The sequence below is a fragment of the Sceloporus undulatus genome, chromosome 6 (genome assembly GCF_019175285.1).
Source record: "Sceloporus undulatus isolate JIND9_A2432 ecotype Alabama chromosome 6, SceUnd_v1.1, whole genome shotgun sequence".
In the NCBI taxonomy this organism is placed as follows: Eukaryota; Metazoa; Chordata; class Lepidosauria; order Squamata; family Phrynosomatidae; genus Sceloporus; species Sceloporus undulatus.
Genome location: NC_056527.1, coordinates 168,254,556 through 168,282,098, shown reverse-complemented (window position 1 = coordinate 168,282,098; position 27,543 = coordinate 168,254,556). Strand labels below are relative to the sequence as shown.

Genomic DNA, 27,543 nt, shown 5'->3' with positions numbered 1-27,543 from the left:
TCAAAAAAAGGAGAGAGGGGAAAGAATGAGCTGTGTCATTCTCACTTTCTCTCTCTTTTGGTTCAAGGAAGATCTTGGCTCAGGCAGAAGCCAGAGGAGCGTTACTCCAGGGCTCAGGGGCTCTGAGATTTTGGCAGACTGCTGGCTGAACCGGCTAAGACACATGAAGGTCAAAAGACTGGCCGGAGGTCATCCGTTGAGCCGTGTATCTCTGCCAGGATGGCCGCCAAGCCTTCCTCCTGCTTTTCCTGGTACGTTGCCCATCGGCTGTCAGTGCTGGGCTCTGTTCTTTTCTCTCTGTGTTTCATTCCTAAAGGCAAAACAGTTTCTCAGAGTTGCAATAATTTAATATATCCCGGTGTTAAAAAGGGAGAGGAAGATGCCTACAATGGCTTTACTGTGTGTGATGACAAAATGTCAAGAGAGGCCAATACGGCGTATGGAGCAGGGCTCCGCAGAGCCTTGTTTATTTCTCGTGAAAAGTGGTCTGTAACTCTGGTTATGGCAGCTTGTTGCAATTTGCTGTCAAGGCAGCTTTGACTTGCAGCAAACCTATGAATGAGAGAGGCCTCCAAGACATCTTCTCATCCACAGTTCAACCTGGGTTTTGCAAACTCAGGACAGCTGTGGCTTCCTCAGTTGAGTAATTCCACCTGGAATATGGTCTTCCTCTTTTACTGCCTTCTACCATCGTTGTTGGTTGGGTGCCTTCAAGCCATTCCCAATTTATAGTGATCCTAAGATGAGCCTATCATGGGGTTTTCTAGATAGGTTTCATTAGAGGAGGTTTGCCATTGCCTTCCTCTGGGGCTGAGAGAGTGTGACTTGTCCAGGGTCACCCAATGGGTTTCCAAGGCTGAGCTGAGATTCGAATCCTGGTCTCTATCATCCTAGTTCAACCCTCAAACCGCTATGCCATGCTGGCTCTCACCTTCTACCATACCAAACGTTATTATTGTTATTATGTATTGATCATGCCATGTAAATTTTGCACAAAAGAGTAGCAACCTTATGCAAATTTTATTTATTTATTTATTTATTTTTATCCCGCCTTTCTCCAAAAATGGGACCCAAGGCGGCAAACATATATAAACATAACAGTTAAAACTGTACAATTAAAATCATAAAAATTATAAAAAATTACAAATATAATATTTTAAACCATACAGATTTAAAATTAAACAGTCCAAGTCCAACCCTCTCATCTCCCAATAAAACCAAGTCTGCCAGATCTCAAAAGGCCTGTTTAAACAAAAATGTCTTTGCCTGCTGCCTACAAAAGGCCAGCAGTGAAGGCCAGCCTAGTCTCCCATGAAAGGAAGGGACTTCCACAGGGAAGGAGCAGCCACTGAGAAGGCTCTCTCTCGGATCCTCACCAGGAGAGCCTGAGATGATGGTGGGACTGAGAGAAAGCCTTCTCCTGAAGATCTTAGGGCTCTAGGTGGTTCATATGGGGAGATACGGTCTTTCAAATAGACTGGATCTAAGCCATGTAGGGCTTTTTAGGTCATAACCACACTTTGAATTGTTCTCGGAAACGAACCGGTAGCCAGTGAAGCTGTTTCAATACAGGAGTTATACGCTCCTTGTAACTGGCTCTGGTCAACATTCTGGCTGCAGCATTTGGACTTGCTGAAGTTTCCGAACAGTTTCCAAAGGCAGCCCCACATAGAGCGCGTTACAGTAGTCCAAACGGGATGTAACCAAAGCATGTGTCACTGTAGCCAGATCTGCCGTCTCAAGGAACGGGCGTAGCTAGCACATAAGTTTTAATTGTGCAAATGCACTCCTGGCCACTGCTGAGACCTGGGCATTCAGATTCGGCCTGGAGTCCAGGAGCACACCCAAGCTGCGAGCCTGAGATTTCAAGGGGAGTGTAACCCCATCCAGCTCAGGCATAGCCCCAATTCCCTGATCTGCCTTACGACTGACCAGGATCACCTCTGTCTTGTCTGGATTAAGCTTCAATTTGTTTGCCCTCATCCAGTCCATTACTGACATCAGACACTGGTTCAGCACAGGGACAGCTTCCTTGGAATCAGATGGAAAGGAAAGATAGAAGTTGGGTGTCATCTGCATACTGATGACACCGCGCCCCCAAACTCCGGATGACCTCTCCTTGTTCAGTGCGGAACATCTGTATTCAGTTCAAGGTTGCAAAAGCAGAATTAGTGGTGCCATTGCGCATGGATGCACATTGCATTTGGTAGTGCATTTAATGGTGAAAAGTTGTAATTCACCAGTAGGGAGGTGCTTTGCAACCACTGTGTAACTCCATGAATATAAGAGTCTCCTCAGTTCAGGATTTGAACCATTGTTTGGGTCCTTCTCAGCCTTTCCTCAGTTGTTTCATGGGAGTTTAGGAAGGCATTCCTGCCTTTTGTTTCCCTCTGAGTTGTCTTTTCTCCTTTCTCTCGCACTCGTGCCTCTTTTCTCCACTGAATGGTTGGCTCCCCATGTGTCAGATAATTAAAAAAATGGAAATTACAGGCCAGGGAAGGCACCAGAAATCCATACCGGTCGAGGTCCTCTTGAATATTAAAATGGCTTTACTTTTGAGTGCATTGCGGATTCCAGCCTTGACAATTTCATTTTGAACACTATTTATGCTCACAAAAGTCCATAACAACATTTCCATTATGTACTTGCAGGGTTTTCTTTGCGGTCTTTATTTTTGTGAGTCAGCTTTTATTATTGTTCGGCGCTGATGTCAAGCAATGCAAATGCAAAACGGAAAGGGATATAAAAAAAAGGCTTTGCAGTAAAGATATTGCTGTTTCTCTCTGGGCACAAAGGTGTCTGTTGGCCTGCAGCCCTGATGCATTCTCTCCCCAGCCTCCCTCCGTCATGCAAACCAGACTAGCGCCAGTGGAATTTATTCTGCCAGGGTCCCAACCTTCATTATCTGCCCCAAAGTACTCCATCTCACTATATTTAGATTTCTTTCCAGTGTTATCTCAAGCGTCTAGGGCAGCTTATAGGACATAATTACTGTATTTCATCTTCACAGAAGCTCTTAGTGTTGCAGAGAGGTAGTCACTTGCCTAAATCAGGGCCAGGAGTGGACACATCTGCACTGCAGAAATAATGCCATTTGACACCACTTTCACTGTATTATGGGGTTTTGGGAACTGTAGTTTACTTTGGCACCAGAGCTCTCTGACAGAGAAGACTACATGTCTCCCAAAACTACAATTCTCAGAATTTCATAGCATTGAGCCATGGCAGTTAAAGTGGTGTCAGACTGGATTACCTCTGCAGTGCAGATGCATCCAGTGTCTCTGCAGGACAATGGGCAAATTCCCGTTCTCTGGTTTATGTCCTGTACTTTGGACTAATTCTGCAGAAACTGGGTACAGTCTCACATTAGGAGCATCTATGTTCATTGAATCAGCTGCAGGGAGTCTGGGACATTGCTCAAGAAACCATACGGCTGATATTATTCTTTCACGTATTTTGTCTTAAGGACTGGAGTTGTATTGATGCCTTGGACAGATGTCCGTTCCCCAGTGGAGTCACTCTGATATTTTAATCTGATGTGCCGTGTCCACATGCTCAAGATCACAGAAACAAGAATTGCACATTTCATTGCATCTAAGGTGGTGCAATGGAAAGCAATAACATGGGTCAAAGTCAGAGGTAGAAACTGTGCCCTACAGATGTTGTAGGACTATATCTTCCATCGGCTCCATCCAGCATGTTGGGAGATGTAGTCCAAAACCATTGGGAAATCCACAGAATTCCCACCTCCTGATGTAGTCTCTGAAAGCCAAGGGAACTACAAAAAGGGGAACAGGGAGAGGGGGATGTTGAACCCCCTTCCCATAAAACACCCATCATCTATAGTTTCTTCACTGGCTGCAAAGTCCATGAGGACTGTGCATTTAAATGGGATTTTCTTGTCTTTTTTCCCTCCCCCAGTGTCTTGTTCCACTCGCGTCTTCTTGTGCCAAGAGAAGAGCACCACCCTGGATTCCTTCCTAGGACATAATGAAGACAGATGGTTTACCTGGCAACGCTGATTCTTGCCTTCTGTCTGAGGGCAAGCGGATCAGAAGAGAGGAGGGGGAATCGAAAGAGGGTTCACCCAGCCCACAGTTGGTTTCTGAGCTCCAGAGAAGATGAAGCCCAGGAGCAGCGCCCAGGAAAAAAGGGAAAGGTGAAGGTAAGCAGAAGAGAGAGAGCGAGAGACTGTGCCAAAAACAAAGGTGACCATGAACCATTGTTCTGACACAGGCTAAGACTGCTCTTCTGTGCTTCTCCCTCTCAAGCAACCTGTCTGCTTTGGAGCTGGCAATCTGTGCTCTGCGTAGGAGGAGGCAGAAGGCTTCACAATCATCCAAATGCCACTGCCACTTATGTAAAACTTATACATGTGTACTTTCAAGACTTCAAGCACAGTGCAGAGGGGAAAGCAAACATGTACAACCCCGGTATCTATGGAACTGGTATATGCAGTTTCACTTACCCGCATCTCTAGCCCTTTCTAGGTCCTCCAGTATTATCCTATGGTCAACATCTGGCCCAAGCATACCATAGAATAATGCCGGAAGACCTAGAAATGCCTAGAGAAGTGTTCTCTCTAGGTATTTCTAGGTCCTCCAGTGTGATTCTGTGGTCAACTATTGACACAAACATATCATAGAATCATGCTGGATGACCTAGAAATGCCTAGAGAAGAGTTCTGTCTAAACATTTCTAGGTTCTCCAATGAGATTCCACGGTCAATTTCCAGCCCAAACATATAGAGTCATGCCAGAGAGCCTAGAAATGCCTAGAGAAGTGTTCTCTCTAGGCATTTCTAGGTCCTCCAGCGTGATTTTATGGTATGCTTGGACCAGAAGTCATTCATTTTAATAGGGTTTGCTGTGTTCCTGCAGCAGTAGCACTGGGCAGCTTGCAGGGATTGCAAGGGATTGCCATCATTGCTGCAAAAGGAGCCAAAAACCCACAGCAAAAGGTAACTTAGTAAAAAGATAACATCCCGTGTTCTTTGGATGTTGCTTTTCTTTTGGGCCATTCCTCTCGAGCGATGCCAGCCATAAAGTCCACAAAGAGAGGATTGCATTTGATTTGGTTTCCTTTGGTCTCGGCACCTAAATCTAATATATGTTATTTGATTTGGGTTCTTTGGATTAGTAAAAAGAGATTAGCTGTTAAGGGGACCATATCATTATTCAGCGTTATTAATGATATTGTCTAGCCTTAGATTCCCCCAAACTAGAAAAACCCATAAATTTTACTTACGGGGGAAGGAGGAATCTCAGAGCAATCTGACAAATGTATAAATTCTTTGAAGTATTTAATATGTGTTAAGAGGACAGCATGATAAATTCAATATTGAAAACCAATATCAGGTTTACAATTATTTGCCATTTATCATCCCTGATTGCACAGACAGTATCTTATTGAAAAGAATAAAGCGATTCATAAAGAGGCTTCTATTACAGAAGAAAAGAACAAAAATCACACACAGGGAGGAAAAAAAACCCCAAACAAACCCATTGGCGTCCCTTGTTTTTTCTCTTTTGCTGTTATTGCCAACCATTATTTCCTCTTTTGAGAAACAAACTGTGTGTGTTTAATCACTTGTGCTTTGATATTAGAGATATGATAAATTTATTAAGGGGAGAAACTGGCGCCTTTCCCAAACAATGCTCTGACAGCGTATTTTTCTCTGAAGATCTGATTTTCCCTTCTCAGAAGAGAACAAGACAGATGCCTTAAAAATAAAACAAAACAAAACCTGACTTGGTTGAAAGTTAATGCACTCGAGGAGGAGTGATGTTGATGAAGTTGTCATTCACTCTCTCTTAAGGCTTTGCGCAGGCAATTTCTCCTCCAAAGCCTCCCTTTTGGAGAGGGCAGTTCACGTGGCAAAGGAGGAGGGCATGGGGCAACACCTGGTTGCGTCCCATTTATGATCATTTATCAGAAAATGTCCCAATTTCTGGCTGCACAATGTTAGGACTTTATCACACGGGGAAAATCACACCAGCGTTTATCCCGGGAAAAGTGCACAATCGCGATTAAGATTTTCACACGGCGTTGACATTAAAGGGCCATTATCCCAGGAATAAACTGGCAATAAACAGCAACAAATAATTCCCAGGGAAATCCCATGAATGATTTGTTGCTCTTTATTGCCTGGTTATTTTCTCGTTATTCCTGAGATAACGGCCCTTTAAGCGCGATGTGTGTGAAAATCTTTACTCACAATTGCGTAGATTTCACGGGTTAATTGCTGGTTAAACCCCCAATTTCCCCCATGTAATAATATACACATTGTGTTCTAGACAAATATATATATATATATATATATACACACACACACACACACACACACACACATACATACAAATAAATATATTTGTATAGGACACACACATATACACTTGAGGCTTTTATTATTAGCAATTCATATTCTTACAATCACTGAATACTTTTAAAGCTAAAAAGGGGGAGAATATAAACATTTGGAATAAGTAAAAATAACTAAATAAGACACACAAACACCACTCTGTCTTTTAATTCTGGGAATACATAAACCCAAATTGCATGGTTATCGCCTGATGACCATCTTGGTTCTATTTCCATGGAAACTTGGGATTTGTAGTTTGGGGAGAGATGCTTAGAAGTATCTACAAGACAGTTCTTTTTCAGCGGTTTTCCAGCTTTGGACCAATTTTGGACTTGAGGTCTCAGAAGCCTCTCCAAGTTGGCTAAGGGTCAAGCATTTTGGGAACCGAAGTCCAAAACATCTGGAGGACCAGAGATTGAGAACCAATGCTCTAGTCCATTGCCCTGAATTATGGCAACTAGAACTCTCCAGCAGAGAACTAAAGGACGTCTCCAAACTACAATTCCCAGGAATTCATGGGACAGACCTATAGCAGTTCAAATGCTTTACCTTTGTAGTATGAAACTCTGAAAAGGGGAGAGAATGAGAGGGTTAAAGAGCTAAAAATGCAAACCGCAAACCCTGGCTTTTCTTGCAATGGTCCTCCATTGGTTTTTTAATATTCTTATGCAAATAATAAAGAGAAGCAATTAAGATGCTTCCTTATTTACTCAATAAAGCCATTGCTAAATTTCAATCAATATTCAATGGCCTTCGATCCCTCCCATAATTTAATCAACAATTACTAATTTATTATTGATGTTGTGATCTAAGTTTGCAATTCATTTATTTGGGGAGGGAGGAGAAGGAAATGATTAAAAACCGAGCAAGGAGAGAACACCAAGTTTTCTGGAATTTGCAGAGGACCTAAACTAGGAGGAGTAGCTAATATCCCAGAGGAGAGGATCAACATTCAAAATGACCTGAAGAGATGAGAAAGCTGGGCCAAAGCTAACCAAATGAATTTCAACACGGAGAAATGTAAGGTACTGCACTTAGGCAGAAAGAATGAAATGCAGAGATATAGGATGGAGGGTCACCTGGCTTAAGGAGACTACATTTGATCTAGGAGTCCTAGTAGACCCCAAGTTGAATGTGAGTCAACAGCATGATGCGGCAGCTAAAAAGGCCAATGCAATTCTATGCTGCATCAATAGAAGTATAGTGTCTAGATCAAGGGAAGCAATAGTGCCACTCGCTTCTGCCCAACTCTCAAACCACGACACCAGTGGTTCTCAGCCTTCCTAATGCCGCGATCCTTTAATACAGTTCCTCATGTTGTGGTGACCCCAACCATCAAATGATTTTCGTTTCAACTTCATAATTGTAATTTTGCTATATGTTTTCCAGTGGTCTTAGGTGACCCCTGGGAAAGGGTCGTTCAACCCACAGGGTGAGAACTGCTACATTACCCCACATTGGCTCTCAATGCTGAGACTAACACTACTAACACTTGGATAATGATGAAGCCAGTGTAGAATCACGGCTTTGAGAGCTTGCATCGTGGATTTTGTGTGTTTGGATCGGCTGAAGAAAGGGATCACTCTTTGGGGGATTTTTGAGGTGGTGGTGATGATGGTGATGGTGATAATGATAGTATGGTGATGATGATGATGGTAGTGATAATGATGATGGTGATTATGATGGCGATAATCATGGTGGTGGTAGTGGTGATGATGGTAGTGATGATGATGGTGAGGGTGGTGGTGGTGATAATGATGATAATAGTAATGGTGATGGTGAGGATGATGGTGATAGTCGTAGTGGTGGTACTGGTGAGGATGGTAGTGGTGAGGATGGTGGTGATGATGATGATGGTGGTGATAATGGTAGTGATGATGGTGGTAGTGATGTGGATGATAAATAAGCTAAGCTTTGGAGAGAGCCAGCCTGGCTTAGTGCTCTGAGCGTTGGACTTCCATGGAGACCCCCCGGGTGCCCTTGGGCGAGTGCCACTCTCTCAGCCTCAGGGGATGGCAACCAGGGCAGGCAGACCCGCTTGGGAAGAAACCCTGCCAAGAGAGCCCTGTGCCCGGTTTGGCTTGGGCACCCCCTCCCCTCCTGGTCCTGCGCGCTCTGCCCATGCTCAGGGGCCCCTTGCCTCTTGGGCAGCTGTGCTGCTGTGTGTCTCTCTCCTGGTGGCTCCTCCCGTCCTGGGCTGCTGTCAAGAGGCGGGTTTAAGGAGGCGCCGCAACTTTCCCGGAGCCTTTTGGTCCTTCTTCCAAGCGGAGCTCCTCCATCCTTCCTTCCTCCTCCCAGGTAGGTCCCTTGCCCGCCCGCCTCCTGAGCATGTGCAGAGTGCCTTGGGGGTCTTGCGGGGATGGGGGTCCTCCCTGGATGATGGGTCTCTCTCTGGGTGCCCCCCACCCAAAAGGAGAAGGGGCACTGGCTGGCTGGCTGGCTGGGGGGGCAGTGCCCTTCTTTGCCAGCCAAAATCCTGCCAGCCCTCCTTGGGCTGCCCTTGCAAATAAAACCCCCCAAAACGGAGCTGCTAAAAGAGGAAAAACCCAGACAGAGCCAAAGACTTTAAATAGTGCAATAATTTGTTTCAGGATGGGAATCATTTCATTTTATTGCAACGTATCACTCTGGTTTGCTTTTAATGGTACAGTACTGTTTGTTTTCCAATATTGGAGGTCTTTCTGAGCCCCAGTTTTGGAAAAAGGGTGGGATATTAATAATAATATGGATATTCATATTAATAATCATGGCTTTCCTAGTCCCCTTCTCCCTTTGACTCCCAGGATCCCAGTCCCTAGCAGAGACTTTCTGAGATTTTTAGGAGACTCTCTCTCTCTTTCTCTGATGGATGGGATGCTTTCCAGGAATAAGACCATCATCTTCATCCCTTGAACTCTAAATCTCAAGTCCCTAAGACAGGAAACTCCCTTGGGAAACTATCACTCTCTTTTATTTAGCAATAAGACCATCATCTTCTAAATCCCTCAGTCTCAAATCCCTGGTCTTTAGGATGACTTTTGGTCTCCCTGCCTTGGTCTTTGGGGAAGGGCTTTCCTTTCTCTCCTTCCGCTCCATCTTCTCCTTTGGCACTTTCTGGGACCTTCCCTTGGGCCAAATGGATGGTTAAGAAGCCCCTTCTTCCCAAGCACCATTCTTCCTAAACTTTATCATATATTAAACTTAATTCTTATTATAAAAAAAAGGCAATCCAAATTCATTGGGAATCCCTGGGGCACATGTGTCCGAATCAGAACTCAGGTCCTTGCTCTTGGAAGGATGTATGCCACTGGCAGGACCATTTTATTTGATTTTATTCTGTTCTAGTTTATGTACAGAGCTGTGTAAACTTACAGCACTTTATAAATAAAGTTTAATCATCATAAAATAAGGAAGGACTATGTAGCCAGCCATCAAAACTGCAAGAAGGAAAACAGAACAGAATAGGAATAGCCTGCTCTTCGCCCCAACTGAGCTCCCTGAGACCCCCCTAAGGACCCCCCCAAAGGACCCTATAGCTTGTCTGAATACCTGAGCCAATTTGGGGGAACCCTTTCTTGCAAAAAGAGGGACTCCTGTTATCTTTGGCCCCCCATAATCTGGGTCTCTCCCAAATCCTCTCCAAAAGCTATTGCAGTTTCCCCCCTTGCTCCAAATCCCCTCCATGCAGCTGGAGTGGTTTGATGGATGGGGTTTCCTTGGGGCTGACTGAAGAAGAGGAATGACAATGCAGGCTTTGTGTGTATGGTGTGTTTTGTAGTATGTATGATGTGTCTGTGGGGCACTGGGGGTCATGGGGACAGAAGGGCCCCGAGTTCTGATCCTGACATGTGCAAACTGTGCCTAGGAATTCCCAGTGAGTTTGGAGTCTTTCCTTTCCTTTTAAAAGAAATCCTTATTCAAATTTGAATCCTGCTCAGATCCATAGGTTAGTATTGGGGGGGGGAGAAGCCCCTGAGGATGGGGTGGGAGGTCTCTCTTTGGCAAAGGGAAGCCTTCTTGCTTGCTGGAGAGAGTCCAAACCAAACCCCTCTCTGCCAGATTGCCTGCCTCTTCTCTCTAGGTCTGCAGAGAGAGAGAGAGAGAGAGAGAACAGAGAGGAGAGTGAACCCCAGCGAAGGGGGGGGGGGGAGAAATATATATATATATGTATGTTATAGCATTGCTTGTACACATTTATATGTGCAGTATATAGGCAACGGTGCATTGATTTGCAGTAGCGATTTGCAAAAGGCAGCCCTTGCCATCTCTACCTGTGCGAGAGCAGAGAGTGAAGTTGGCCGGTTGGTGGAGGGAGGGAGAAGGCATAGGATGCAAGCTTAGGGTGGAGATCCCTTCTGAACCCTCTTTTTCCCTTTGATTCTTTGCGAAGTCTTTGCTGGAGCAGCTTCGGCGGATGAGGAGAGGATGGAGATCCCGGCAGCGGCATAGAACAGCAAATGTAAGCAACCTTTTCATTACCTTTTATATATATATAAATGTTTGCAAATGCTTCTCCTTTCTCTCTGGACCGCTCTGTAAGCCCACAGTGGGTTATCTGCATGCTGAACTCTTGGAAAGAAAAAAGGTTTTGTGTTTTCCTCCCCTTGGCTTCTTTCTCCCTGGTTCCCAGACCTGAATGTAGATGAGGCAGAGCCGCATTCACAAGTTAATGAGTTCAGTGCAATCCCCAAACCCCTCAGGGTCAGCAGCTTTATGGCTTCTGCACACTGTCCGCCAATCCAGAACATGTGTCTTTGTGTGTGGCTCTCGGTCCCTCGATGCGCCAAGTAAGTATGCATAGGATCGAAACCTCAACTGTGTTTAAGGAACAAATGTGCAAGGAGGACTAATGGCACGGGGTTATTTGTCGCTTTCACTTTGCTGCTTTGTTACAACGGCTTTGGTTTATTTAGACCACACAAATGCCATTGTAAACTTGCATTGCTTCTTTATTGCTTGTGAAACACAAGCCACCAGGCGATGTCATGCGCCAATGGATTATTTTAAAACAGACAAGGGTGCACATGCAACACTGTTTAGTGAGCATCATTGGCTGCTTCACATCTCTGCATGGCCAGTTTCCTCACAGGTATTTGCTAGCCCTCTGAGAGCCGTACCAGAGGAGCACTGCCACAAGGCTTTGAATGTCTTACATCTAGTTGGGCACTGATGGCAAAGGAAGGTGTGTGGGTTTACGCCTGTTGGAGTTTGCAAGCTCTCTCCCTTGGGAATGCATTTCCATCGAAGTGTATCTTAGCAGAGCAATCGATGGAGCAAAAGTAACTTGCACCGCACCATATGGAGTCGGGAGGAAGGTGTTGCATGCTGAATATTAGCAATGTAGCTGGGCTTTTGGCACATGGAAGGAATTTATGGGGCACATGGGGCCATTCCAAGCGGTCTCCTGATGCTCCAAAAGTAAATGTGAACTATTTACTCCTTGGCTTCTTGGGGTGTGAGATGTGGGTTGCATTTCCAAATGTAACCCTCCATTCCTTCTCTCACCCCTCCACCACATTGCAAACACTTTGTAAACTTTATTGCTGAAATCTTTGATGAAAGTTGTCTTGCTCTTTTCTTCTTTGCAAATGGTGTTGTCGAGCCAATTTCTCTCCCCCTCCTCTCGCTTTTCAGAATTCAATAAAATACGATTATACCAGGTTTGCCACAGGGAAAATCAGATAGACGGTAGCTGGATGCTGTTTTATAAATTGTAGTAAGTTATGAGATTCTCCTTCCCCCTCAAATAAAAAAGACAAAGAGCAAACAACTATATTATTTTTCTGGCCCTCCTGCGTACCCCCGCATGCAAACTTTGGGGAATGTTTTTTCCCGGCACTTAAATAGCAAATGAAAATAATAATGCCCAGCGACAACCCACCAGTCCAATGGTTTCTCCTTACCAACTTGCCTTCTTCCATTATGCTTAAAGCGACTATTATCGTTCTGTGTCTCAAAGCAAATGCGCTACTCAGCAAAATTACGATTCCTTGCAAGCAGGCAGTTCCTAATGGAATGGTGAATAGGGGCTTTTAAATGCAGTTTTCACAAGCTGCCTCTCTCTGTGTCAAGAGGCACCTCTTCCCTTGAATGGGAGAAATGGTTTTCTTGAACTGGTACAAAAACATAGGGTTGGCTGCAAGCTGGTCTTAAATATAATATTTAGCGCGCGCTCCTAGGTTGCCTTGAAAATTAGGAAACGAAGAAGTGAAGGAGGCGGAGTGCAGGGGAGGAGGAGGAGGAGAAGCTGGATATTGTTAAAAATGTAATGTACATTAGCAATTTAAATGATCCAAAGGGATGTATTGTTTGAGTGTGGGGGCATCTACACCATAGAAATAATGTCGTTTGGCACCACTTTAACTGCCATGGCTCGATCTTACATGGGATGTGTAGTTTTGCGAGCGCTTTGGGCAGAGGAGGCGAAAGACCTTGTAAAACTACAAACGCCAGGGTTCCATAGGATGGAGCTACATTATTCAAACGGCATTATTTCTCCAGTACAGATGCACCCTAGGACTCTGGGTTCAGAGGATGTTTGCCATTGCCTTTTGCTGAGGCTGAGAGAGTGTGACTTGGCCAAAGCCACCCAGTGGGCTTCATGGCTGAGCCAGGAATCAAACCCTGGTCTCCACTAGGCCACGCTGTTTTTACTCTTTTGCAAAAGTCCTGACCTGCCCTTGGCTGTTAAAGAAGTCTGGAGGTGGCTTACCATAAAGGAAGCCATGAAAACCCAACAATGTGGGACAAAAGCAATTATTTGCCGACAGCTCCGTCCCTTGCTGTCCTCCAGTTTTCCACGCTTCAGCTGCACCGTGAGTGAAATGCCATCTTCCTCCTGAGCCTTCTCCATTTGACTGGCAATTTGGATGCGATGGGAGAGATCATGTGCGTCTTGCTTGGTTTCGGAGCCTTCTCCAAAGTTCAGCTTGACATAATGAAATATGCCTCTTGAAGAGATGTGTTTGCAAGAGGCTTGCTGGCCCATGTCTTAGGCTGCATCTATTGTTGTTGTGTGCCTTCAAGTCCTTTCGGACTTATGGCGACCCTAAGGCAAACCTATCTTGGGGTTTTCTTGGAAAGATTTGGCCAGAGGGGGTTTGCCATTGCTTTCCCTTGAGGCTGAGAGAGTGTGACTTGCCCAAGGTCATCCAGGAGGTTTCATGGGATTCGAACCCTGGGCTCCAGAGTCGCAGTCAAAAACTCAAACCATTGCACCATACTGGCTCTAGGCATCTAGACTGTAGAAGTAATGCAGTTCGACCCCACTTTAAGGACTGTAGCTCCATGCTGTGGAGTCTTGGGATTTGTAGTTTTACAAGGTCTTGAGCCTTCTCTGCCCAAGAGTACAAGTGCCTCACCAAACTACAAATCCCAGGATTCTACATGATGGCGCCATGGCACTGGAAATGCTGCATCCGCACTGTAGTAATAATAATCCAGTTTGGCACCACTTTAACAACCATGGCTAAATGCTGTGGAAATCTGGGAATTGTAGTTTGTTGTGCTCTTGGACAAAGAAGGCTAAATGTCTTACAAAACTACAATTCCCAGAATTCCATAGGCAGCTAAAGTGGTGTCAGAGTGAGTTATTTCTCCAGTGCAGATGCAAGCCAAGTGGTATCAAGCTGCATTATTTCTATAGTGTAGATGCACCCTTAGGTCTTAATCTCCACAACAGTAAAAATGCAACTAAAGAAATATTTCTGATGGAAGAAAGCAATATCAGGGAGAGAGGAAATTATTGCAAAACGCATCCTTTGGGAAGGATGCAAGATGCTGAAGAAGACGAATGGACTTTGTTCCCTCCAAGGTCATGGTGCAAAGTGACATTTCTTATCAACAGGAATGGGTTTTTCTTTTTAAAAACTCTGCATTGCAGCCATTGCTGATCTGAGTTTTCTGTTGGGTTGGTCTGCAACTCCCAAAATCCCCAGCCAACATGGGAATAGTAGTCCAACCCATCTGGAGTAGAGAACATCCATCGCAGCCCAGTTCCATCCTTTACATTGGAGAAATAATCCAGTTTGAGACCGCTTTAACTGCCCTGGGAATAGGAGTTTATTGTGGCACCAGATCTTTTTGACAGACTACAGTTCCCAGCTCTCTGACTACAGCTCCCAGAATTCCCTAGCATTGAGCCAGGACAGTTAAAGCGGTCTCAAACTGGGTTATTTCTGCTGTGTGTTTTGGACTGTTGTTTTCCAGTGGAAAGAGTGTTGCAAGAGTACTCTTCCCTCTTGCTCCCTTGGGCCAGAACATACTTTCCATGCTGTAGTGGTTTGAGTTTTGGACTATGATTCCGGAGACCAGGGTTCGAAACCTGACATGGCAAAACCAAACCCTTGGTGTTTATTTGACGCTAATCAGGAAGACTTTCAGAAAGATTTTCAGAAATAATAATAAACACAGTGATCAATGGAGACAAACAGGGAAAGAAATGGGGAAGGTGCTAACAGTGGCGAGAAGTTCACTTGCAAATTTCCTGCCCTGCCCAAAAAAGATGGGAGAACCAGACTATAAGAAGATCTGCGGATATAGCACCAATCTTAACTTATTTTAGTTTTATAAAAAGTTGGATTGTCAGAGGTTCAAAAAACCCTGGATCCTATTAGTATTCCCAAATAGATAGACCTAATAAATCAATGGGATTTACGTATGGATTGACTCCCCTTTCAACAAGTGATTGAATTGATCAGCTTTAGCTGAGACTACCAATAAGATTCAGTCCATAAAGCATTAAATTACATTTTTAAATGCGGGAAAGATATATACAAAGACATCCCTCAAGTAAGACAAGCCATCCATCATACGACATTCTGGGGTTTTTTTTTTGAGCATGTTGATTTTTATCCCAAAGTATCAGTCCTAAAGGTGCCCATTTATCTAATTTGAAAGGCGTCTCTGCAATCAGTTTGTTCAGATTTAGCATAACCGCACCAGAAATATCCCCAGGAATTAATATTCCAGGAGAAGTCATAATGTCTGGACGCCACTCGCGTTGCCAATCAGCAGATATACTGTGTGGCATATTGTCACCCACTGGCATCCGTTCAGATTTCGACCAGTTAATCAAATGAATGCATATTGTCAAAAATGCTTTTCAAAAAGACGGAGATCAACGGTAAGGTGATTTATACCTGCAAGAATCATATTCGTTTTATATATATATATATATATATATATATATATATATATATATATCAGGGGTGTCAGGTTTGAGAAGAGATGCGGGAACTAATGGCAAAATTAATGGACGAAGATGAATGGACGATGCCTTGATTTGATGATCTCACTGCAAAAAAGTGAGCAAAGATGGGAATTCCTTTCATGCTGAATGCTTCACGCAGAAGCGTCCAAAGTTTGTCTAATTCTGGGAAATAAAGTAAAAAATGTCAATGAAGTGGACTTATAGTAATTCCCTCGGAGTATAGCCTGCATGGACCCATAGTGGTTTCAGTGTCAGACTACGACTGTGGAGAGACCAGGGTTCGAATCCCATTGGGTGGCTTTGGACAAGTCACACACTCTCAGCCTCAGAAGAAGCCAGTGGCAAACTTGCTCTGAACAAATCTTGCCAAGAAAACCACTGTAAATCGGAAACGACTTGAAGGCACATGACGGTGCATGTATGTCTCTCATAATAGAAGCACATCTGCACACTGGTATTGATTGATTTATCAATATGGCTTGCAGAATCCTTGCTAAGCTTGAATTGCTTTAAAGCATCTGGCTAAACAACCAACTAAGACACTGGTAGCAAACTTAGAAGTCATATTAATTCCTAACTAGTAGGATCCTGGAGGAACCGGCGCCTACCATCGCAGTAAAGCTTTCAAGTGCCATCTCTCCAGAATTTGCTTGCGTTGCACATTGGAAGTTGAAAATTGCAACTCCTAGCACAGAAGAGTTCAGGTCCTTTTTTTCCTCCTTGCCGCCCGTTCTTTGAGGAAACACCAATTTCACAACTTGGAAAGCAAGAGCGGGAACAGTGTAATAAACCAAGGTTTCCTTTCTCAGAAAGCAAAATCCACTGGAGCGAGAAGCAATAAGAGAAGAGAGAAATTATTTATCAGGGCCAAGGTGATTCTTTGAAAGGAAGAATGAAGGCTGTCCAGCATTTTTGCAGGGAAAGTCTGGGTGAAGAAAAGAAACAAAACAATGAGATTCCTCTTTAAACATTTCATTTTATTTAATTGTTGGTGTTGTGCACCATTATCTAAAAGTAACCACCTCCTGAGCAATGAGTCTAGCATCCCAGATTGCAAGATGAAACAGTAGACAGAAAGTTGGTTTTTAAATATTTCATTCCACAAGCAATATTTGCAGAGAGATGCAAAATGGAGCGCTCAAATTTTTGTTTCTGAAATGCAAACATCTGAAGGTTCGGCTTTGAGGAACTTGCTCTCTGGTGAATACAAATAGAAGTTGCAGTAAAACGTTGCAGTGCAGAGTCACCTTCCTTAAGGCTTTGGCGATGCTTTCTTCATCCTGTTCCCCTCCTGTTTCTCTTATCCTGAATTTGGGGTGTTTCTTTTAAGACGTAGTTAGTTGCAATACAAGCCCAACATTTTCCTTATTTTATTGCATATTATGAAAGACGCACCTTGTTTTCCCGTTTCTTACAAATAAGGGAAATAATTACTTTGAGTTACTTTTTTAAAAACCACGCGAATGATATACAGAGCTTCTGGCCTGTGAAACAGAACAAGCCTGAGACAACATTAAAAATAAATACACACATAAGAGGGGAGAACAAAAGAATTTTTTATCCATAGGATTAATAAAAGAGTGGCCCCTGTTCCAGAGCAATGAGGCACAAGAGTAAACTTGGAAAAAGTTAAAATGTCAGCGCTTTATAGGCTAAGCCTAGAGTTTACTCTGGTCTTAGCATCAGGCTGGCCCATAGTTGCCCAGATTTAATGATAAGGACATATTGATCTGTCTCCAGCCATCTGTTCTTCCAGGCTGCATCTGCACTGAAGAAACAATGCACTTTTGACACTGCTTTAACACTTCTGGCTCCATCCTATGAAATCCTGGGATTTGTAGTTTGTTGCGGCCCCATTGCTCTCTGACAGCGAAGGCCAAATATGTATCTCACAAAACTAAAACCTTGCATGGAGCCATGGCAGTTAAAGTGGTGTCAAGCTGCATTAATTCTGCAGTTTAGATGCGTCCTTAGAGTGACAGAGTTGGAAGGGATCAACTAATTCAGCCCCATAATAATAATAATTAATAATAATTTGTTTTATTTATATACCACTATTCCAAAGATCATAGCGGTGAACAGCAAGTAAGCTAATTAGCAAGTAAGCTAATTTGCCCCCAACAGTCTGGGTACTCATTTTAGCTCCCTCCTCGGAAGGATGCAAGCCTGAGTCAAGCTTGGGCCCTTTGCTGGTCTTGAACTTGCAACCTTTTGGTTTTGAGTGAATGGCTGCAGTACAGGCATTTAACCACTGCGCCACCAGGGCTCCATGCCATGCAGGGTACCACAATAAAAGCAGTGCTGAAAAATGCCCATCCAACGTCTGGTTAAAGATTCCCAAAGATGGAGAGTCCACCATCTTCTGAAGCAATGTAATCCACCATCAAAAACATTGGGAAGTTCTTCCTAATGTTGAAGTGGAATCTCTTTCCCTGTAGTTTGCATCCATTATTTGCTCTGCATCCTAGTCTCTGGAGCAGCAGAAAACAAGCTCCGTCCTCAACATGGCATCCCTTCAAATATTTAAACAGGGCTCTCATATCACCTCTTAATCTTCTCTTCTCCAGGCTAAATACTTGGAGCTCCCTAAGCCGCTCTTCATAGGGCTTGGTGGTTTCCAGACGGTTCACCATTTTGGTCACCCTTCTCAGGTCACATTCCAGTTTATCAATATCCTTTTTGAGTTGTGGTGCCCAGAATTGGATACAGGATTCTGATCAAAGTAGAATAGAGTGGTACTATTCCTTTCCTCCATCTAGACAATACACTCCTATTGATGAAGCCTAGGATCATATTGGCTTGCTTAGCTTCTGCATCAGACTCATAATGCAAAAGGATCTTGTAGCACCTTTGAGACTAACTGAATGACAGAAGTTGGTAGCATGAGCTTTTATAGACTTCAACCTACTTCCTCAGATGCATCTTTGTAGGACTTGTTTGTCGTACTGCTGGGACTTGTTCTTGGAGGTTGTGATGCATGTAAACGCCCATCTGAGGAAGTAGGCTCAAGTCTATGAAAGCTCATACTACCAACTTCTTACTTTCTGTTAGTCTCAGGGGTGCTACAAGATCCCTTTGCACACTGATTTTCCAGACTAACAAGATCCCTTTCCATACTGATATTCCAAACAAGATCCCTTTGCTTACCGATGTTCCAGACTAACAAAATCCCTCTGCATACTGGTTTTCCAGACTAACAAGATCCCTTTGCATACTGTTGATTCATGTTTGATTTGTGGTTTACAAAGGCTCCCAGATTCCTTTCACATCTATGGGACGCAATATCCCAGGAGAGATCTGATGAAAGCAGAATAAAGGGGTACTACAACTTCCCTCGATCGATCTGGGAACGGTGCTCCCGTTGATGCAGCCTAGAATTGCGCTGTGGTTTGGGGAGTTTTTGCTGTTCTTTACTAGTCTAAATAACTTTCTCCTTAAAACAACTCTTGGAGGCTTGTGTGTAATTTTCAGTTGCATTAAGAGAGCTGTCCAGGTGCATTAAGAGAAAAATAGACTCATTGATGCGGGGCGTCGCTTGGCATTCTCAAGTAACGGCAAAACTATAAATGCTGGTAGACAAAGACCGCCTGTCAAAGCGTTATATATTTGCTTCTCTGGCATGAAAGGGATTTTTTTTTAAGAAAAATAATAATACAGTATCGGCTGACTATAACTAGCTTAGCCTTTAGTCAAATGAAGACAATGCGGGCCACAATGTAGTAATAAATGGAGCCTTAATTAGTCTTTTGACTGCCTTTATCTTAAATTCAAGAGATGTTAAGAAAAAGCCTCACTTTCTAAAAATGGGTGGGCAATTAATTTTAAACTGTATGTAATCTCCACTTGTAAAAAAGATAAGGATGATCTAAAATGATGATTCCTTCTCTCTTGCCCCACGAAATTGAACCTTGGACTATCTGAACTGCTCATATTCTTTCCCCCTTCTCTGTAAAGCAGATTACAAGGAGAAAGGGAAGGAGAAAGAAGGTGTATTCTGCTGTATATCCAACAGAAAAGAGGTGGCATGAAAAGGATCAGAGATCTCTTTGAACTCCTGGGGAGAAAAAGATGAAACGTGGGGAAGACCGAAGCCTTTCCTTCTCCTTGCAGGATGTAATGGGGCAAGGAAGGGTCAGACTCAGACCTACAAAAGTCCCAGCCTTTGCACTGCTTTTGTTTCCTCCAAACTTCACAGAGCTGGTCAACTTCCATACTAAATGGAACTTAGGTCTGATCCACATTGCAGAAATAATGCAGTTTTGCACTGCTTTAACTACTGTGGCTCCATGCCATGGAATCCTGGGATTTGCAGTTTGTTGTTGCACCAGAGCTCTCTGGCAGAGAAGGCTAAATATGTCACCTGGCTACAAATCCCAGAATTTTGCAGCATTCAGCCATGGCAGTCAAAGCGGTACAGTACCAAACTGCATTGTATTTCTGCAGTGCAGACTAGACCTTGGTCTCAAAAGGTTGCTACAAGACGTGATGAACTCTTTTCAGGACAGCCATCTGATAGATTGTCCAGACATGCTAGTAAATACAGACCGTGCTGATAAGATAAAGATAGTAAGATAAGAAATATGTCTAGGTTACGCTAAAATAGATATGTGTCCGGTTATAATTGTAATGGATCCTTATAGATGTAATGGATGCTATTAAGATTTAAAATGCTTGAGGTGATGAAGCCTCAAATGCCGGTGCACTTCAGCTGAGAATGTATACCTAAATGGCTAAAGTCATATTGTTTAAAACATTAGCGTTCCTCTGTGTGTTATCTACTAAAAGGCCTGTGAAGGAGATGAAGAGAGATAAAGGTTCAGTCCTTATGTCTTCGTGGACATATACTCTAATGTAATGATACTTTACATGCAATATAATATAGTCTGATGAAAGCAAGTGCCTGGGCATTGACATGTCCATGTTTCCCTTAAGGGGGATGTATATGTTTGTATATCTATGGATGCATATAATAAATAGCCTAAAAGATGACCAGAGGGCATGTACATTATCCTATAGAAATACCCAGAGACTCCAATATTTAGGAATGCCTAAGTGGAGGGTTGATGTTGACTCTTCCTGTTTGGTTTTAACCAGCGTTGCAGATTGGGCCAGAAGGTGATAAGGGAACCTCAGACTGAATCCAGATTATCTGACCAGTGTCAAGGACTCTCAATTTCTCAGTTTAAAGAGATAGGGGTAGGGAAGCATGCCTGTTTCAAGATATATTTGCGAAGATGTGCGACAGAAAGCAGGACCTCTGCAGATGATCTCAGAACATTGACAGACTCATATGAAAGAATATAACCCTTCAGACAATCTAACCTTGAGCCACATAGGGCTTTATAGGTCATAAAGAGCACTTTGAAAACCTACTGCTGCAAAGGATGTATGATGCTCCTTTTAGAGTCTTCCACAACATTCTGGCGAAGAGAGTATTTCAAACCAATGCTTCCTGCAGAAGGGACACGATGAAGGGCTGTATTTTTAACAGATGCTTTTTGGGAATAATCTGTGCAGAGTGCCCATCCATCAAGGCTTTGACTTTGCTGCAAGAGGGAGTTAAAATGCTGGCTTATGAAATGCTCATTCAGTTAACCCAGAAACCGATTATCAGTAGGACATTGTGATTCTGCTTAATTGGAAACGAGTTTTCAGAATGGCCTGCGAGGTCTATTCTGGACACAGCACTCGGATTCATCTGCGTCGAAGAGGAAGGACTTATTTAATCTTCCAAGTTTCTATAGTTGGAGGCTTTCAACTTCTTTTTCTTTTTTCTTTTAAAAAACGTGTGTGGGATTATTGTACTCTTGTAAAAGCAAGGAGTGAAAAAACATTAAATCCAGCGTTAAGGTGAGGTTCATTTGCTCGGCTCCTGCTAAAACTCAATGGGATGTGAAATTCTGTTTTATCAGGGAGGAGGATGGGTCTGGACATGTCTATTTAGGAATATGTCCTAGGAGCTAAAATTGGCTTTTCTCTCTATGGTACGCAAAGCAACAGTGAGCGTTAAGCTGCATGGAAAATAGATGAGAGTGTTTCTCCTGGGAAGGTCTGTTGGGATCTGCAACCAAAGACTCTTGGATGAAGCCCAAACCCCTTAAGGCTACTTGCTGGTCCTAAGTTTTAAATATGGAGGTATGAGGGGTTTGTAGAACAAGGTTGGGAATCTCATTCAGCCTATGGTCTGGATTTCAGTTTAGAGAAGTTATTGGAAGCTGTGCTGGAATGATGGGTGAAGCCAAAGGATGTTGAGAAGCTGGAGCGTGTCCAAAGCTGGGCAACCAAAATGGTGAAAAGTCTGGAAACTATAAAACCCTATGAGGAGAGCCTTAGGGAGCTGGGGATGTTTAGCTTGGAGGAGAGAAGGTAAAGGGGTAATATGGTAGCCTGTTGAAATATATGAAGGGATCTCATACTTGAGATGGAGCAAGCTTGTTTTCTGCTGCTCCAGAGACGGGGCAATGGATGCAAACTACAGGAAAAGAAATTCCACCTCAACATTAGGAAGAACTTCCTGAAAGTAAGAGCTGTTTGACAGTGGAAGACACTCCCTTGAAGAGCAGTGGAGTCTCCTTCTTTGGAGGGTTTTAAACAGAGGATGGATGGCCATCTCTTGGGGGTGCTTTGATTGTGTCTTCCTGCATGGCAGAATGGGGTTGGACTGACTGGCCCTTGAGGTCTATGATTCTATGAATACCTAGAAGCTTGTTCTAATTACCACAGTTCAAGAAACATATTGACAACCTGGAATACATCCAGAAAAAGGCAGCCAAGATGGATACCAAGCCTATTGGAGGAGTTGGATATGTTTAGCTTTTGGAAAAGAGAAGATTGAGAGCTGACATGATGATAGACATCCTAAAATATCTGAAGAGATGTTAGGTGGGAGATGGAGCCAGCTTGGTTTCTGCTGCTCCAGAAACAAGAACATAAACTTATAAGATTCAAATGACAAGAGATCCCACCTAAACATTAGGAAGAACTTCTTGACTTGTCCAATGGTGGAATAGACTGCCTTGGAGGATGGGGGATTCTCCTTCTTGGAGATCCTTAAAGAGAGTTTTATTTGATGTTTCTGAGGAGTGCTTTAGTTGTGTATTTCTGCATGGCAGGAAGTTGGTCCAGATCAGTGATTCCCAAACCTTGGCCTTCCAGGTGTTTTGGACTTCAGCTCCCCAAATCCCTGACCATTGGCCAAAGTGGCCAAGGCTTCTGAGAGCTGAAGTCTAAAATACCCGGAGGACCAGAGCTTGGGAACCACTGATCTAGATGGTCCTTGCACAGGGGCTCAAGAAGAACTATTATCCAGATGCAGGGTAGTTGGCTGCAAGTGTCCCCATGTATGTGTTGTGTCAGGCGGTTGCTTCTCTCTGCCACATGGTTGAAACAGCCTTGGGCAGGACTTGGTAATGAGAAAGCTGTGCCTCTCTCTTCTAGATCTGGCTTCTTTCCATAGTCTTTGGGCAAGCTAAAGACTCATTTATTTTCATTATAGCCCCATGGGTGTTAATTGTCTAAAAGCCTATTAAAGACTTGGCTGGCTTTACGCACTGCGAGGATGATTACTGAGAGCCAGCGTGGCAGACTGGGTTGGACTAGAGGAGACCAAGGTTTGAATCTCTGTTTGACCATGGAAACCCACTGGGAGACCTTGGGCAGATCACACTCTCTCAGCCTCAGAGGAAGGCAGTGGCAAACTCCTTTTGAACAAATCTTGCCAAGAAAATCGACATAAGTTGGAAATGACTTGAAGGTGCACAACTACAACCTGTAATAGAATTGCATTAACATACCATAAATCTTGATTTTTTAAAATGGAATTGCATTGATGCTGATCCCCTCCCCTCATACTGGGTTTACCTCTTCAGGGGTAGTGTAATGATTTTTATGATATCTGTTTTTAATTTGAACTGTTCCTATCTCATACAGTCATATCAAAGCTGCTGTTCTGAGAGTCTTTGTCTTCAAACCTGAGTGGGACTCTGGCTGTATTGCAACCACCAGCATTCCTTCCCCATTGGCTGTGATGGTTGGGGCTGATGAGAGTTGCCGTCCGTCAACAAAATATGGAGGGCCACACAACTTCCCTCCTTAGCCCTTAAAGAAGCAGCCTAGGGATATTGTAAACAAAGAAATATATATCCCATGAAGCTATGCAGAGATGCTGTTAAATGGATGATAAAAATGATTTTTAAAAACCAACTGCAGCTTGCAATATATCTGGCAGTAGTTTGTACATCCAGAGACTTATCTTTTTCTAGGCTGGATTTCAAGGGAGCAAACAGAGGCCAAAACCCTGCTAAAAGTTTGGCATCAGACCATCATGTTCTCCCCCTCCCCCAGTGATTCTGCCTTCTTCTACGTGAGAAAAAGCTGAGATGGAGTGGACCATTTTTTGCTCTTCTAATACTCTGGTGCCAGCCACTTAATGGTCCTAAAACATCTTAACTTTTCCCCTGAGCTTTGAAAATATACTACAGGTCCCAGAATCCCCCAGCCAACAGGGTCACTGGCCACAAGAGAAGGTTCACTGATTTAATCTCTTTCTTCTCAACTTATGGTGACCCCATTAATTTCATAGGAATACTCAGAGGTGGTTTGGCATTGCCTTTCTCTGAGATGTAGCCCATGGAAACCCATTGGATTGGCTTGGCCAAGTCCCACTCTCTCAGCCTCAGAGGAAGGCAATGGCAAACCCCCTTTGAACAAATCTTGCCAAGAAAACCCCATGATAGGCTGCCTTTGTTGTTGTGCGCCTTTGTTTCCAATTTACAATGTGTATAAAATTACCTTCAGACTCTTTATAAGGTATATTATTCTTGTTGAGTAACTTCAAGTCATTACCAGTTTATGGCAACCTTAAGGCAGGCCTATCATGGATTTTTCTTGGCAAGATTTGTTTAGTGGAGGTTTGCCAATGCCTTTCCTGAGGCTGAGAGAGTGTGACTTGGTCTCCAGAGTTATAGTCCAACACTCAAGCCCACTACCCAGGGTTGCCACCAGTTGCTGTTTTTTTTAAATCCCAGTGGTTGGTGTTTAGTTACAGGTTGTTTGGTCCAAGTGAGGTGAGCTGCTTCCTCCCAGGTTCTCCCATTGCTTTCTCCACCATTCCATCATTGTTTCCTCTTTCATTTTTGTTTGGAGATGCCAAAGAAATGAGCCAGGGACCTTCCTACATGGCAAGCATGTGCGATTCCACTGGTTGGAGGCTTCCTCCAGTTGAAGAACATTACTGGACAAACTGGAGCTCCATCCACAGGTTTTGAATGATCGATCCCCAGTTTTGGTGACCTCCCTCTCGGTTTATCCCTCTCCAATAACGGAACTCCTCCTGCAGAAGAAATCAAAGCCACCTAATTGCCATTCATGGATCCATTTTTTAACGATGCCAATTAGGAATAGTTTATTAGTGGCCAGCTTGAAAAGCATCGGGGAAGCTAATTTACCCAAGGAGGCCTTTCATGCGCTTTGAAATCTGGGCTCGGTATCCAGGATCCAAATGAGATCACAAGAGGAATGAACCTGCCATTTAAAAGCTAATTTGTACACAGGAAATTTAAGGCCAAATATTCCTAGTGATGAAAAATGCATTATTTGGTCTTGTTAAGAGGCTTCACTGCGGCTGTTTCTCCTTCTCCAATAATAATAATAATGATGATGATGATGATGATGATGATGATGAAATTTTGCTCTTGTTTTTGGCTGTTGGCTGTTTTTTGGTTGGCGATGAAAATTCTGCATTAGTTGTGGGTCTGTCCAGTGGAAATGCAGAAAATATTGCCTCCTTTTCAAATTTATTTATACCCCACCTTTCCCCCAAAACTTGGACACAAAGTGGCTTCTACGTTTCAAAGATTGCAATTAAAAACCAAGAACCGTAGTAAAAACATTCATTCTAAAAAGAGTTTAGAAGTGACAATTTAAAACAATACAGCACTTACCTTTGGTTAAAAGCCTTCGATTCCAAAAGATTAAACAAAAGATTTCTCATCTCCAGTCTGAAAACAAGACAATTCCTACTCTTTGTCTCTGCCTCCATGCTTTTACAATTTGCACAAAAGGTGAGGTTTGATTCTCCTTTATCCAAAATGCCTGGGACCAAAAATGTTCTAGAGTTTTTTGGAGTTGGGGATATTTGCATATACCAATCTTGGAAGTTGGACCCAAGTCTAACCATGAAATTCATTTGTGTTTTGTATTCGTCTTGTACATCCGAAGATAACTTTCTAGACGGCATTTAAAATAATTTGTGCATGAAACAGTTTGTGCACACCAAACCCTCAGAAGGCCAAAATGTCACCCATGTGGACAGCTTTGGATTCTGCAGTATTCTGGATTTTGGAATTTTGCATAAGGAAATCTCAGCCTGTACTATAGATTTTTAATTCTCCATGAAACAAAGTGGACAGCCAGCTTTGAAGGAAGGGCAAAAAGGTACAAACGTCGCACCCAGTTGTTTCTAAGAACAAATATCTTGCAGGAGAGGAGAGGCATACGGTGGTTTCAAAAAAGCAACATGTTGGAATTTACATCTCTGTTCGCATGTAGTTTGCACCTAGTTCTGTATCTAAAAAATGTCTAATTTTGTGATTGGGGTTAATTATGTAAACCTCTGAGGCTTGAGTTTTGGTGTGCTTTTTGCAAATGAACAATTTTCTTATGATCGCCAGGTGTAGAAGCTATTTAAAACTGTATCTCATTTTCTCCAAACAACCAAAAATGCTTTCGTTTGATTTCAAAGATTTCACCAAACGTTGTCATTTACTATTTTGCAAACTCCATGAGGCTGGGGTCCGAAATACTTGACGTTTCATATCTGCATGAGAATTTGACTTGTTCTTGAGCTACCTGGCTATGCTACTTAGTGGATTCTGGGAGTTGCAGTCCCCAAGATGAATTTCCCAAAGGTCTCTGTCAGACCCACAACTCAAGGTGCATCTGCCGTGTAGAAATAATGCACTTTGACACAACTTTAAGTGCTGGAGCTCCATCCAAAGGACTCCAGGAATATGTGGTTTTGCAAGGTCTTTCCCTTCTCTGTTTTGGTGCCTCACAAAACTACAAATCCTAGGATCTTGTAGGATGGAGCCATGGCGGTTAAAGCAGTGCCAAAGTGCATTATTTCTACAGTGTAGATGCACCCTCAGTTTCCTTCTGCTTTGCTTTCCAGATGGAAATTTATCCGTCTTTGATAACCACACTGTTAGTTCTAAAGAGTGAATTAAAGGAACCAGTTTTTCCTTCTTCTTCTTGAAAAAACCTGCCTGTTTGTTTGTCAGGTTTTTGTATGTAGTTTAGTTACAGCGCCAAGGCAACAATGCTAAATTAAAATCCCTACATTTGACAGCCCTGACATATTGTGCGGCAAGGGTGCATTAGCAGAAAGGGAGCATTTTTCAAAGGAAAAATCCACATTAAAGTACTTTTGGTAGTACTCTTGGAACATTTGGGGTATGCACGCTTATTTAAATGCTGGGTTTCATTGTAATGCAGATGGTTTTTATTTTATTTTATTTGAAAAAATGCCATGGTTGGAAGAATGAATGAGTGAAAGCTCTTAGCTTAATTGAACTGGGTGTCTTAATATGGCAGCTCATCAGTCAGGAGTCAGCGTTTGCTCCTTCCATTGGTTGAGCTGGGTTGTATTTCTCTCTAGGACTTGGCAAAAGCAATGGGCAAAAGAGGTCGAGAATCGCCCCTCTCTTCCCTCCTCAGGAATAAAAAAGGGCTGGCCATAATAATAAACCAGCAAAGCACCATGAAAAATGTATTTTGTGAGCCATGGTAGGAGGTGGGATTTGGAAAGGTAGCTTCAGTGAAGGGTGAAACCACCACGAATCCTGCAACATCTTTAAGACTATTATAGCACCAGCATCCAAGGGATGTCGCCTGCTTCATCTAATGCACAGAATGTCACCCAGTATTCCAAGTCTGTATTTATTTACTTATTTATGCTCAAACTAACTCCCATCAGGAACCCAAGACCTCGCAC

General features: G+C 43.2%; 1 protein-coding gene across 8 annotated transcripts in view; it reads left to right on the top strand.

Moving 5' to 3' along the window:
* The window catches only part of MEGF11 (multiple EGF like domains 11), a 277,220-nt gene that overhangs the window by 7,385 nt on the left and 242,292 nt on the right, over positions 1-27,543 (top strand). For 7 of the 8 annotated variants that reach the window (XR_006104620.1, XM_042474946.1, XM_042474943.1 and 4 more), the window contains exons 4-6: positions 68-251; positions 3,922-4,165; positions 10,731-10,799. The gene's annotated coding sequence lies outside the window, so the exon portion shown is untranslated. Of the gene's footprint in view, positions 1-67; positions 252-3,921; positions 4,166-8,614; positions 8,660-10,730; positions 10,800-27,543 lie in introns of those variants that run through there. The other variant, XM_042474944.1, reaches the window with a different exon arrangement.